This window comes from Epinephelus fuscoguttatus, linkage group LG21 (genome assembly GCF_011397635.1).
Source record: "Epinephelus fuscoguttatus linkage group LG21, E.fuscoguttatus.final_Chr_v1".
NCBI lineage: Eukaryota > Metazoa > Chordata > Actinopteri > Perciformes > Serranidae > Epinephelus > Epinephelus fuscoguttatus.
Genome location: NC_064772.1, coordinates 30,666,733 through 30,682,462, shown reverse-complemented (window position 1 = coordinate 30,682,462; position 15,730 = coordinate 30,666,733). Strand labels below are relative to the sequence as shown.

Below are 15,730 nucleotides of genomic sequence, written 5' to 3'. Positions count from 1 at the left end.
TACCCAACCGTATTGCATGGACTGATATGTTATATATGTTACAATGGCTATATACCACACTATATCACCAGTAGTATCACCATATATAACTTCTTTGTCTCAAAAGTAACATTTGTGCGTTCTGAAAAATGTAAGAGATTGGTCCTCATTATCCTCAAACACGACTTCACTCTGCCTGTGCTCCTTTTTTATCTCTCACTTCTGGGAGAGGGAATTGCTTGCTTTACATTAGCGAGCCTCCCTCCCCTCCAGCGCTTACAGCAATCATATGGTTTCACTCCACGGGGTTGCTGAGAGGATGGCTTTGCTGGAAACTGCAGAAATGATGCTGCCAGCTGGAAGCTCGAGTAGAGCCTCTTCATTTGGTGTTTGATCTGCGCTCGTCAATTCCTCCCTTCAAATTTTTGCTTCACGTAACATGAAAGCTCTGTGTCTGTTAAGTTATGTCATTTGCTACAGTGCGGCATGTTATCTGAGAATGGCATCAGACTAAGTGGTCTGCAGAGGAATTTTAATCCATGTGACAAATTAGTGTAACTTTATTATTTTTAATTTATGCAGTGACAACATAATGCATGCAAGCGTATGATTATAGCCCACTCTAGGCACCCATTACAGCATTAAGTGACAGGTAGAATTTCTAAGCTTCCAATTAAACTCTTCACTCAGAAAAGTGTGTGAAACAGCAGTATTATCTCTCATGTACAGAGATGTAAACAGCCCAGAGAGAGCTCTACTGGCTGGCGAGTTGCCATCAGCGTTGTTCTCACACGGCACCTGTAAAGTAAATAGACCTGTGTATTTACAGAGCTGGCTCACACAGGAAACCAAGCCTTTGTCTCTGCCTGTTACACTCTGTTAGCTCCATCCCAGCAGCCTGCAATGGAAATGATACTGAATGTGAAGGGAATGGTTGAATAAGCTGAAGTGAAGTGAAATGAATGTGTTCATGTCTGTGGTTCTGGCGTTGGTGAGGTTTAATGGTGCGTTGAGAGACTATCAGGAGCAAAGGGTGCAAATGTGACATCTGAGTTGAAATGCTGTGGTAGCCTGCAGGTAGAGCTCCCCGGGCACGAGGCTCTATGAAAGGCTGCTTTTTCAAAAGTCAGTGCACTCCTGCACAGTTGCATGGCCGTGTCGAGCTTGAATTATTACATCTATATGTAGCTTTCTTTAGTGGAAAGCCTTTTTTGTCTCTCTCGTTGTTGCTAAGCAGCCACTGCTGAGGTGTTTGTGCTTGGCACTTTTCAAAGTGTAAATCCTTGGGGTATCTGGAGATGAAATTTGAGTAGGATGCACTCTGATTTTTATTTGAAGCTTTTTCTTATTCTTACTACACAGAAAAAAATACAGCACTTCTTTTATGTTGTTTAAAACCTCTGAAAAAAGGACCTTACTGGGTATCAGGAACAGCAAATGGAAAATGCAGACTCTGAATTATTATGTTGATGTATCAGATGGTGACGGTGTAAAATGTGCATGGAATGTAAACATAATTTGGATTCCCCTACATGCTAATCACAAGGCCTTTAAAACTGACTCCTTTTCATTCAGAAAAGCTACTGCTGAATTCATTGTTTCACCAGGAATGGCATCACTAACACGGTGAAGACGCCTCTTAAGTACTGCACCCATTCAGTGGTGGGAAGAATTAAACAGTAAATTCTAATTAAATGTGTAATATTTTTGAAGTGTCAATTCAATAACAAGACGAAGGGTCTACAGACATGTTAGCAGCTCTGTGAGCTTAGCAAACTATGTTAACATGTGTTAAAGCAGCAACCTCTGGGGTTGAAAATGAAGCCAATGTCAGTGCCAAAATCTGTAGTTCCCCTAATGGCCACTTGAGGTCGACTCTAGTAGCACATCAATCCCCATAGACCCCCATGTAAAATGCTCTATTTTACAGCAGAAATAAACATGTTTATACCCTGGTACAAAAAACAATTTTGGCCTTTATAGCTAATTTCAACATTCATGACAACTGTACAGGTGGTGTATTTTTATATAACTCACCCGTTTCAATGTTATTAAGACTTAAAGTTGCGCATATTTAAGGACAGGGCTGTCTGTGAGCCATGACTACAGTCTATGAGTCAGATCCACCCTTTTCTCATTCACGGCTCCATCCTCCTATTCAAATATGGTCACTACTGGCTCCAAGATGGTGTCGGCCAAAGTGCCAAACTCAAGGCTTCAAAACCAGAGTCCACAAACCAATGGGTGATGTCACTGTGGCTACACGCAGTATTTTATACAGTCTATGGACGTAACACTCAAAGTTGTAAAGTCATTGTTTGTACAAGTATTTGTTCATAAACAACAACTTAAAAACTTGATGTTGATGCAAGAGGAAAAGTTGAGATCACCAAAGTTATTACAATTCATCCTGAGGGGGGACGTGAATGTCTGCACCAAATGTCATGGCAATCCATCCAATAAAAATATTTCAGACTTAACCACAAATGTCAACCTCATGGTGGTGCCAGAGGAAAAGTCAGGGGATTACTGAAGTAGCTGCATCCATCTAATATGCCATAGCACTTGCATGGCTAGACTGCAGTGTACACAGTTGTCTTTCTCTAACAGGGCAAAGAAGACCCTCCATTATACCGTATCAAAGCTGATATAAGCTAATCAGCTGATATCCAACTGAAATACCACACAGCATCTAACCCTAACACATTACAAGGCATTAATGTAACCTGTGAGGCTGATTATAACCGATCCCTCCCAGCAGAGGTCACTCATGACACCATCTCAAATCCCAGCAGTCGCCCGTCCCTTAAGGAGGACCTCATTTCTGTCAAATTACATTTCCTACCTGCAATTGTACACCAAAAGCCTCGTCCCTTATTGCATTGCTCAGTTGCCGGCTGCATCCCAGGGGAAATCAAGTCCCAATTTGAGCAGGTTTGTGCAATATAGGCTCACATTGATTGTTTGTTTATTGGCTGGAGGTTGTCATTCTGATTGGTCCTTTTTATTCGGATAAGTTTTAGCAGATGTTGTGTCCTGAAGGGACGCGGCTCAATCTTTATTTTTCCCAGGAGAAGAACCGCTGCGTCACGGCCAGGCTGCATGGAGCAAGTCATTGTCAAGCACACAAGTTTTTTAAAGTGTAACTGCTCATCATCAATTAAAAAATATTGCTACTGCAGAATAAAGTGTTGGTGAGTAAAAGTACATGTTTTCTGATACATAATTATTTATGATCTTATGATGTGACAGAACAAAGAGCTGCTCATGGTTCCTCTCTGTGATTAGTTTTGACTGTCAGATGGATCCGATCTACACATTCTCACTCCGACCTCATCACATACTGATGTTTTGGTCATGGACTTTCCACGTCCACATACGACGTGCAAGGTACCCTGGGTGTGTTGGTTGTCCACATTCTGGGTTTGGTCAGGTTCTCTTCTTTCGTTGGTTTCTGATGCCACATGTCACTGCCCAAGTGTTGGATTTCACCGACATTGGAGTGAGACCCAGTTCATCAGACATGAAGGAGATAAGGAGACACACCTCAACCAGTGGTAGTCGCCCAACAGATCATGTGATAACACATGTAGCTATACAGAAACCAAATATAACACACTGCAAAACCAGTACAAACTTACACCACAAGAATACAACACATTAACAAAGAAATTCATTTACAGAAAAACGTTTACAAAAAAACACATTTACAGAAAATGAATTTACAAAAAATACAAATACAAAATGTACATTTACAAAAATATATTTACAAAAAAGTACATTCGCAAAAATACATTTACAAAAAATATATTTACAAAAATAAATTTACAAAAAATGTGATTAAAAAATTACAACAAATACATTTACAAAAAATTACAAAAAATGCATTCATAAAAATACATTTAAAATAATAAATTTACAAGAAATACATTTACAAAAAACATATTTACAAAAATATATTTACAAAAACTATATTACAAATAAACACATCTACAAAACATATATCAACAAAAAATAAATTTCAAAAATACATTTACAAAAAAATATATTTACAAATAAATACATCTACAAAAAACATATCAACAAAAAATAAATTTACAAAAAATATATTTACTAAAATACATTGACAAAACATATTAACAAAAATTCTATATTTACAAAAATTACATTTACAAAAGAGGCCAGCAGTGCTAGAGTATCACCTTGAATATCACATGACTGAAACATCAGGTGAAAAAAAAAAAAAAAAATCATCATAATATGCAAACTCAAGGTGAAATTGTGAAAGAAGATGTTTTTATAATTTTTTTTTCTTTGTTAATTTTTTTTTTTTTTTTTTACAAATCTTGAGCAGCATGTAAACATCCCTCCCACAGCAATACAAAAATACATGATCTAATATAAAACCAAATGCTCAGTCATATATCCATAAGAGAATAAGGCACAAGCTTCACCTGTAAATACGATACAATATTCACAGAAAAGGCCTCAAATCAACATCTTCATTTAACCCCCTTAGAGCCAGAGCGTCCAACGTGTAAATCCAAAAGGCTTCCCTTCTCAGTAGGAGAGAATTTATATGACCTCCATGACAGTGCTGTTTGACCAGTTCAGTGCCACAATATCTGAGAGAGGAAACATTATGTGAAGCTTGTGTAAAGTGCACTGACACTGGGCCTCTGGTATCATGATTACGAACGTTAACAAAATTAAATTATTAGACAAATAATATTGAAGTTGGAAATACATGTTCTGTAGAATACTGACACTTATTCAGGTTGGGTTGCGATGCATTTGTGAACACCATACATTGCTCACAAACCATCACACACTTTTTTGTATTTGTGGATCATGCAACACACGGCACCAGTTTCTTCCCATTCCTCTCACCCTGTACTTTCATATTTGTTCCAGTAGATAACCAGTAAGTCCTTATTGTACTAAATAATCAAACTGTAATTTGCAGGCTGAAAATCAAAAGCATAACCTATTTTTTCTGCTAATAAAACCCAATTATTGCCCCTCATATAGAGAACTATAGGCATTACTGTAATCCTTACACACACACTGTGTTTGTGTTCCTCATATTCTTCATTTAAAGAGAGCAGTTTCTATTATTTACATTAAAGTGGGATCATGTAAAGCACACACTGGACAGACATTGTGAGGTAATGGCGTGTAAAAAGTGTAGAGCCGTGAACAATATCCTCCATGAGCAGAATATCATTGTGCTTGTCGTGCATGTCTGGTGACGTGCTGCATCATTTAGGCTGATACATGTGGCTCATTAAAATATTGTACTTGGAGATGCCTGATGGCAGACTCCATTTTACAGCTGATTTTGAACACAGGGAACAGGCTGTACACGTGTATTTAACCATCACGCTTTTTAAAAACAAGCATTACTTATGTTTTACTTCTTTTTATCTTTAACGGGCAGATTAAATTGACAGTATTGTTGCCAAGGAGGTAAAAAAGTAGCTTGTCTGAGCGTTAATAGAGGTCACACTTGGTGTCGGGAACATATATTTTCAGCAGCAAATCACAGTGAAGAAAAAAGAGATGAGAGAAGTAACAAAGAGCACACAAAGAGATGGTTTATAATGTCAGGTAACAGCATGAAGGTTGTGAACTGATTTCTTTTTCTCTCTGATTGCCACATGGGAACAAATGAGTGAGCTGCCAATCTGCTGAAGTGATTTCAGGGGGCCTCAGGTTGCTGATTAATGAAATGTGGGAGGACAAAAAGACGGCTGTGAGCGGTGCCACAGCCTACCCACAATCCCTCACTGCTTTTTCTGATTGGGCTAATCACCCCATTGTCCCTTAGCACTTTGAGTCCGGGATTTTAACCGCAAGAAAGGAAGAGTGACGGAGGGAATCGCACAGAAAACTGCATTCCCTTTTCCTTTATATATATATATCCCCCCACCATCTCCCCTTTCTCCCATATCAAATCTTGCACCATTACCTCCAGTTTTTCCATAACGCCTCATGTGTCATCCATCTAGCTCACTTTAATGGCAGCCTCATAATTATTTAGATGATTATGTGTTGCAAGCCATTTAGCATGCTCAATGACACATGTTTAATTTATTTGCTGCTGCAGCTTCTCGTAGAGGAACAGAGGAAAGAACTGGAGACGGGTGACGGTGGCGTTGCCGCCGCTGTGGTGCTGGTAGTGAAGCAAATCAGTGCCAAAATTGTTTGATAAATTGCAGCTGTTGATATAATATGCTATGCCACATCAAAGAGCTAATGTGATACAAATAAGGTGTGCTTTGTGTAGCATTGCAAGGCAACGTTTGCTCGGGCTAATGGCGTGTGTCTTGGTTGACCAGTGAACCCACATAACACACTGCACCATTGAGCAAGCTATTAGGACATGATAATGGGCGAAGCTGCCGGATGCTGAATGCAGCCCCGTTTCCTTCAAGGTTTCCACAACTGCGGCTGAAGGAAAACAGCACGGAAAATTCACAGATGAATCTCAGATTAGGCGTTTATTTGAAGGAAATCAGAAATATTTTCACTTCGCAGGCAAGAAAAATACATTTGAGGGCTGTCATGGTCATCTGTGGAGCTGAAATATATTTGAAAATGCACGTTTTTGGCAGCAAAACATTTTAATTTGGGGAATAGATGGAGGAAAGTGTGTGAAAAGGCACAAAGGCTTGAGTTCATCTCATACCTTCACTTCTGTGTGGCTGCAATAGTGTCAGGTAACCACTAGAGAGTAGTATAACCTCACTGAAAGGTAACACATGGCACTGGTTCTTATTCACAAGGTCCACAAAGAAACAAAACTTTGTGTTTTTGACAGGCTTTATTACTTCTGCACATATAATCTGTTTATTCTGTATATTTAATTCAAAGAAAATTCAAACTTTGCGTGTTAAAATTGAGATAAATGGGAATGAACAATAAAACAAATACATTTTTACTGTATGTTTTTCTATTTAAACACACATTGAAACATACATTTATTTTATTTAAAGCTCACCTTCAATAGTAAAATTAAAATTATATGATTTAACTTTGATGTTTGATGATGATGCATGTGCAAAATGTGATGCTAGAAAGCCGTTTCTACATTTATAAAGGGGGAAAGTTGCTCTGTATTCACCTTAAAAGTCAGTTTAACACGTGTACATCTGACCAGGGGTTTGTGACATCACATGTTTGGAAGCCAATCACGGTCCAGCATGCCGCTTACACAAGAACGATGAGGAAATTGAAAGCTGAAGAGTACATGCACTGAGAATGGACTTCTCAGTAAAGGAGGAGGCCTCTTGTGTCAAGTGCTTCTGAAATGAACAGTATTTGTTTATTTATAGATTTAATAATTCCCAACAAGGTAACTGAACATTTTTGGGAGTAAAAAAACATATCAGACATAACTATTCTTCAAAGCAGAGTATTTTTATGTCTCAAAACCTCGCCAAAGGCGGTTTTCAAGTACAAGAAGTCGCCCTGGAGGACTCCGCAGGGCGGTCAGTACAGATTTGTGCTCGCACGGCGCTGAACAACACAGCTTGCAGACACGACGTCGGGCGCAGTGTGCTGCAGCTGGGTCTTGACGTGTGCTGAAGTCTGTCACTGTGCTCCCAGACCGCTCTGTCATCTCCAGCATCTGCCGTGACTTCTTGTTGGAGAAGCTTCTGGAACAATCACAGTTCTCTGCTTGTCAGCACCTGGTGTTCCTGTCTGCTTCCTTACAACATGTCGCTGTCTCTCACACACACATCCACACATACATTTAACTGCTTATGTTCCAGAAGCAAAAACAGGTTTTCACAGCTTGTTACTGTCATTACTCAAACTAGGATCATGCTTCAACACTCTCACTGTAATGTAAATCTCAGTAGCAGAGCTGTTTATATTAATTTAATTCCTAAAATGCAACCAAAGTCTTAAAAGTGTAGATACAGCCACCTGCTTTGGGGTTAAATATTGGCCCAGAAAGTGCTGAGAACATTTATCAGTTTTGCAGTATGCCTTTTGTGTTTATGTGGTTGATTATTTAAAATGTATATATAGAACCTATAGCGTCTTGTAGTTCTTCTTACACGGACTTTGTGCTGACGCTGCATGAGGATGAAGAAAATAAAAAGTCACACACAGTGGGAGACGTCGTGGTATTCAGGTTTTTTACTGCCTTGTAACGCGGAGGACATTTACATTGCTGCGCATTTCTCAAAATAACAAAGGCGAAGTAAACATTAGGATTGTAATTTCACTCAGCAGCTGTGTGTTAAGGGTTTAATGTATAGAAGAAGCTTCCAACTGTGATATCAGCTGTGGTCGATCTCCAGTACTCAGCACAATAGTAATGATCTTTAAAATGCTGCATAATGTCTCAGTGTTTGTACCATATGTTATCTGTAGCGTAAGTATCCTGATGTTCTAATGCGTTCTCATCCGAACTTGTCAGCTCAACTCATCGCTTTGTAAGTGACCCAAATATCCAAATATGCGTGTTCTTGGACGGGTGTCAATTAATGCTTGTCATGTGCATTGGGGTCTTTTCAAAATACACTTCTGTTTTTGCAGGAAATGCATACAGTCTTTTCCAAAGTAAACCTAAAACAAAGTAAATTTCCTCAAGTTTGGGAAACAAAAGCATGTGGTTAGTAGTGTGAGGCAGGTTTCTTCCTCTAGTTACTGAATTATCTATCAAAGGGCTGTGGGTCCAGTAAGTGCACGGGGACAGCTTCTCAGAGTGACTTGATCCACTTTAATCTCCCAGAAAAGAATGTAGGACAACTGAAAATCGACAACAAAAGTGACATCTCACATCTTATATATCACTCCGCCACACTTCCTCATAACTCTTATTACCTGCACGTAAGATGCGCGATGGTAAATAGTTCCCAAATGTGATGTGAGGAGCAAAATAAAATATGTAATCAAAATATGAATGTAGTGAATATTAAATTATGTAGCTGCAAAATAATGAACATAGAAAAACAAGACAATCTACTTGATACACCCTCATGAAAATAAATCCTCTCTTACTGCAGGGTTGAGCTGAATACAAGTATCTGTTACAGACAATGTGCTTTGCTTTTTACGAGCGTGAGTATCATATCATCGAGTAAAATGTGTCATTATCTGAACTCGTGATAAAGGAAAACCCTCATTAATGTTTAATCTGTTACAAAATCTGTGATAAAAAATTATCTCAGCTCAATTCTGAGGCTGCTCTGTAAATACTTTTCTCATAGGGAATAACTCTTGCAACTTCTGATCAATCCAAATATATTTGAGGCTTAAAATAACAACTTCTGATTAGGCCCAACCCACTTTCTATTTAAACCCCACTCATATCAGACATAAACTCTGCCCATTTGCGAACAGATACAGATAATGGTGTGCTTGCTCCTCCCTAGTGGTTAGGTTTTAAAAAAACATCATGGCTTGGCTTAAAATCAATACAGTTGTTACCAAGTCATGTAACATCACATGACATACATCACGTCACTAGTGTATCATGCTGCACATGCTAGCACACTTTGTCATTAAACTAACTCTACCGACTGCTGGTTTCACACAGGAAACCAACAGTGGGCCCCTGGGTGAAAGTCCACAGTTTGTTTGACCAGTCCTCCACCTCTCCCACCTGCCCTGTGGACTTTCTCACTCTTTATACGTCAACAGTTGCTGGCGCGTTACAAACTCTTTCATAACGCCACAAAAAGGCACCTCAGTGCATGGGTATCTAACGCCTTGATCACTGACAATGCAGTGGTTTTGATGAGCATGACAACCAACTGGATTTTTGGGTTTGGTATGTCTATGAGATGCTTCAGTTCCCTGTATAAAAACTTTTGAAAAATATATGGATGTTTGTATAAGTCCCATATGGTCTAGCGGTCAGGATTCCTGGTTTTCACCCAGGCGGCCCGGGTTCAACTCCCGGTATGGGAACAAACTTATGATCATGCACTCATGACGTCTGAATAAAAGTCAAGGATTACCACATTTCAACTGTTTAAACTTAGAAACTGCGCTGGACTTTAAACCAGACAACACAAAGGCAGGAAAATATGTTACCACAATATACATCAAATCCCAACAAATGTTACATGTTGTGTAAAAGTGCTTTGAGTGGTTGGACGACTAGAAAAGTACCATACAGGTATAGTTCATTTACCATTTTATATTGGTAGCACAGTTTTAGTAGTGGCTAATTTGAATGAAGTGGAGTCATGGGTTTAGAAAGTGCAGCCTATGTATTCTGTGTCAGTTAACCACTTGTGACCGATGAGCCTTCTCCACAGCAGACATTTTGACTCACAGCAGGAGATGCACGGCTGGAACTAATACTGTTAAGTGTCAAATGGTGCACAGCAGTAGCAGAAAACTCATGGACTCAAAGTTATGCTCGCTTATATAGAGATATTTTTGTCAGTGTTGGCGTTTTAACCTGTTCAGATCCCCCTTTATTCCAATGGACATAACTTTTCTATGATGTCTAGATCTATGATAACTATCATGTGACTCCACCCAGATGCACAGGCTTATTTGATGGCATGTCTATGAGCCAATCACAGTGTTCCACATCATCTAAAGTGGACTGCAGGAGCGTCATGCCCCCTGTTTTAACAAGCATGGCCGACCATGAGGCAAGAAGGAAGCTCAAGGCAAGTTTCAGTCTGTTATTAACACTATTGTTAAAGCACATATGTCGTGTTCAACAGTTGTTGAAGAAATCATGAGACATTATATCTCTTCTACATGTCAAACGATCCTATGAAAGATTTATTTTTCAAAGGAATAGACACTGGATCTGAGTGTCAGTGTTAAATGAACAGAGGGAATACTGTTTGAAAAGATTATTCTGTATCATTTAATTTTCTGATGATGCAATCAGCTTATAATGCATTCTTCTGATTATGCGTGGAGAATATTAAGGTTTTCAACACACCTTTCTGGAGATACTTCAGAAACTGAGGATATTTTGAGCAATAATGACAAATATAATACAAAATATATGTACAGTGTGTGTTAAAGCATCCCTTTATTCATTGATACGAGTTAACCATTCAGGAAAAATGAATAAACTGTGTCTTTGTTGAGAAAAATGGCTGTTAAGACCACATTTTTACTATGAGGTGGTTTCTGTGTTCAGATTCTGCTTACATCAGAATGGACAGGAAAAATAACACATCTGTGTCCCCCCTACAACCTCAACACACTCTCATTCTGTGGTTAACACCCTTAAACACACTAATTAAGTCATTTCGTGGATAACAGCACTGGGCTCGCCCACTACTGAAGTAGCCACATAACATTAGCTACAGTAGCTGTATGGGTAGTCGACTCATCTCGTGTTAATGCAGTGTTGGGGAGCAGTGAATTGCATGTAGACCTAATTAAACTAGTAGTTTAACTACATTTTGCAGTTGTTTGCTTGTACTTCATCTACGTTCATATTTGCATTGTGATTCAAGTAAGATTACTTTTTGCCTTTTTTTGTGTAGTTAATTAGGGTACTGAAGCCTTAAACAATTTTATTTCATAAATAGAAAGGAATAAGTTTTTATTTTGCCATTACTTCTCTACTGTATTTTAATACCCTTTGAACACAATTAGTCATAAACGTATTGATTATATGCTCAGAGAAGTTGTTGCATGTTATAGAAGATGTTACTTGGCTAGCTAAGTGCATTACCTTCACTTGGACTCTAGTGTTTGAAGGCAGGTGTCTGACTGATGGACATTGTACACAGAACCAAAGCTGATGTTCCTGCACTTTAATTAGTGGGGTTTTTTATTTTCTTGGTTCATGACAAGTGAACAAGTGGGTACTTTTTGCAATAAACTCAACTGAGTGGCATTTGTTTTATGCTAGCATGTGACTTTTTGTATTTTATTTTGTTATAATTTGTCAATTTGATCTTTTTTTTTTCTTTTTTACAAAGTAGTTTGAACCACTTTTTCTAAGTAGCTTCAATTAACCAAACTAGATTTCTCTCCATAGTGTAGCTTTGCTGTAGTTCATGTTCCTCCACTTTAAAGTAACTGCTAGCTTGCAAAGCTAAGCTTTCAAAGTAGCTTCCCCAACACTGTGTTAATGGTAAGTTAACAAGCTAACGTTACATTAGTTGCGACTGTTTCATTGGAATTAAATGAATTAAATTAATATGTTTCCTTATCTGTGAATTTCTGCTGAGTCACATTGGATACATTTTCATTGTCATTAGCAATGAAGACTCCCAACAACTCCCATGATCCCACGCTACTTCGTGATGTCATTAAAGTCCGTCTTTTGCTACTGTTTTGATTGGGAAATTGCATATGGTGTGATACATTTTTTAATTTTAAAAAAATTTTTTTACATGAGTTTCTGAAATTCCTGCTGTTTGCCTCCTGCACAATTACAGTACAGATTATATTAATGCTACATTTATGCAAATCCTCATATTTGATGCATATACAGTCAAAGTTTCGCATATCAGACACTAGCTACGTTTCCATCCAAAAGTGATTTGAATCATTGGGAAATGCACATTAAAAGAAATATGAATCCTGTGTGTTTCCATTAAATGTACATACTTTGGTGAAAACTACGAACTCGCGTGAGTTTTCCGCAGAACCGGAAACAAAACAAGTCTTGCATTCTTCTTCTTCTTCTTCTACGTTTTCTGGCAGTTGGCAACCAGCTTGTAAATGCATCACCGCCTTCCCGACCTGGAGTGTGGATATCACCGTGGAGATGGTACGCTACATCAGACTTAATTCGAACATAACTGTTTCATCCCCCGTTTTGCAAATCAACATTTTTTCGAATCAACCAAAACGCGAGCAAAAAGCGAGCGTATTTTAGTTTGTGCGTATCAGGGGATTTTAATTCGAATTTTGGCGTTTCCATCATAATTTTCCAATGCGATACTTCTAGATGCGCATCTAAACAGGCTGATGGAAACATGGCTACTGTCTGTTTTGGGTTTTAATTAGGCAACACATGACTTTCCTATCAAAATATCTGTTATAAACTTAATGGTAAAAACCTGTTAAGTTGCCATCTCACGTTGCTTGTGCCCCCCACACGTTATGTCACCCTCTTACTTAGCTGGGCACCTGTATAACATTACATGAGTGTAAGTTAAGTGTGCAAAAATGTACCCTTACAAGTGCCATTAACATCAAAACACTGAGTGAGATAATTGACTGGATTGATTACAGGAGGACAATTACACTCGCTTACCTCTCATCCATGAAACCACCCCTCCTTTTAATGAGGCTGGTTTTAAATGTTAACATAGAAAATAATACGATAAATAAGTGAAGAAAAGATCTGAAGTAGAAGGCAAAGAGATGTACTCAGATTCCCACAGAGCCATCCACTCTGTGCAGGGCCACTTCAGGCTCCTGCTTCCCTTCAAAGTGAATCTATACTGTTAGGCAAACATGTTCTCCTCTTCGCCACTTCGGCCAAGTTTGGTTTCATCAGCTCGGAGACATATCAAAACACCTTAAACAGCTCTGCACATAGTCAGGTTTTTTTTTTTTTGTTTTTCACCCATGTGTCTAAAGTGGGGTACCGTGGAGTCGCATCTCTTCCTCATCACTATTAATTAATGATTAAATGATGATTGAAAGTTCCCTCACCTGACTGCTTATGGAGATGTATTCGCTGATTGAAGTCTCTCAATCAGCAGCTAGGTGTGCAATCAACGCCTGATTATAACATGCAAACATACAGTGGTCCTTCTGCCCCCTCCCCATCCTAAAATCACCTCTCCATTTATTTCAATTAATCAGTTAATGGTGTTAAGGCCAGTAAATGTGCTTCCTGTCATACCCCCTCTTTGTTTAGACTCTCTTTTTCTCCTCCAGCCCAGCATCGCTCCATCAGCCAACACATTAAACCAAGTTCGAGACTGATAATCTTTGGCCTGATGTTTCCTCAGTGATTGATTGGCCAGCCGGAGAGCAGGGAGGCTGCTGAGGTCTCAGATAAACTGACACCGCAGCCAAGACTGTGTCCCAATTTTTCCCCCTCGCATTTGACACAGATCTGATGTTTCCTTATCACTGCGAGCGACAAAAAACTGCACACGGCGAGGCGTTCTCAACTCCTGAATCACATGAACAAGTGGCACAAAATCTGATTCTGGGACATGCAAATGAGCGACATCAGATTTGTGTTTAATCCCGAAGAAGCAACGACAAAAGACGACTTGACTGGTGCTTGACAGAGCTGAGAGTGCAAAGTGTGATTGAAAAAGTCCTCAAACAAGCCGGAGAAGCGTAGGTACAAAAACAAATGTGACACCTTTTGTTAATGGCTCTGTGTACATTCTGACATTGGCATCTGTTCATACTGGTTACAAAGAGTGTGTTATATCTTATAATAGATATGAGCCGTCATCCAAAAGACACCAGTTACCAGCAAGAGCTCTGGTTTGAGCATGAAAGGCCGCACACAGTGTGAAAACAGCCTTAATTACATCCCATTGAATGCAGTGTGAAGAAATAGTTTGACATTTTGGGACATACACTTATTGGCTTTGTTGCCGAGGGTTAGATGAGAGGATCAATACCACTCTCAGGTCTGCACGTTAAGTATGAAACCTGAGCCAGGAGGAGATTAGTTTAACTTAGCATAAAGGCTAAAAGAAGAAGGTAACAGCGAGTCTGGCTCCGTCCTAAAGCTCACTTATGAACATGTTACATTTCCTTTGTTTAAACTGAATACAGGCTGAAATTTTAATGAGTGTTAATTAGTAAAAATGTGGAGCTATTGCTGGTACTGCAGTGGCTTCCAGTCTTAATGCTAAGCTAAGCTAATTGCTGTAGCTAGAAGAAACACATCTGACCCTTTTTTAAAAATGAAATAAATAATTAAACACATTCATTATGCATTAAAAATGATAATTCAACAACACTGTGTAAACACCATTCGTGGTACACATCTTTATCATGAGGAAAGAAGCACACTGCATTAAAAACCCAACAAGCCAAAAATCCTCGAGCCCCTGTATACCTGCTGCAGCAATTATCACACTTGGAGATATTTACCAGCTGCGACAATGACGTAATGGCTCGTATTATATTGAGAGCATTTATACTTATGTGGTGGTGTGTCTGTGTCACTCTGCAGTTACACCTCCAAAACACTAGTCAGCGGTGGGGTTTCTGTGAAGTGCTGAAAAGTTTACTTGATTCAAAACACACATTAAACACACATTAAACATGACTTAATGGAGATGATTTCAAACACAAGTACACAAATCAGCTTCACTATAACTCGCAGCATTCACAGACAAAACACTTGTCTTTATCTGGACACATTTTCCCCACAAATACAACATGCTAATGTTATTAGCACAAGCCTATGGCATTTTACATTGAATAAATTAGCCTAGCAGCTAGCAGAGGTTTCCTCTACTCATATGAAGCCAGGGACAACAGCAACATTTAAAAATGTAGCGCTGCAAAATTCAGCTCCATTACAGCTCACAAGGTTCACTGACAAAACAACTGTCTTATGCAGTTGTCAACTGCAGTCACATGACACATTGTTTGGGTTAAACATGAGCATGTTACAGTCCTGGAGGATTATTAATGTGCACCTCCTCCTGTACTGCCTTAATATGCACATTCAGCACATCCAATGCATCAAAACATTGTTTTCTAGTTGGAGCCGCGCCTCGTTTTCAAACTGTATGCTTTGACTAAAATGAACAATGACAGCAATATAGTCCACGATGAGCAGCGCTAAAATCAACCTGCGTAGTTG

The 15,730-nt window shown here is 39.0% G+C and overlaps 1 non-coding gene across 1 annotated transcript; it reads left to right on the top strand.

The window, feature by feature from the left end:
* Positions 1 to 9,837: 9,837 nt before the first annotated feature.
* Positions 9,838 to 9,909, top strand: trnae-uuc (transfer RNA glutamic acid (anticodon UUC)). Its single transcript has one exon. It is a non-coding gene; the product is annotated as a tRNA-Glu (tRNA).
* Positions 9,910 to 15,730: the final 5,821 nt, after the last annotated feature.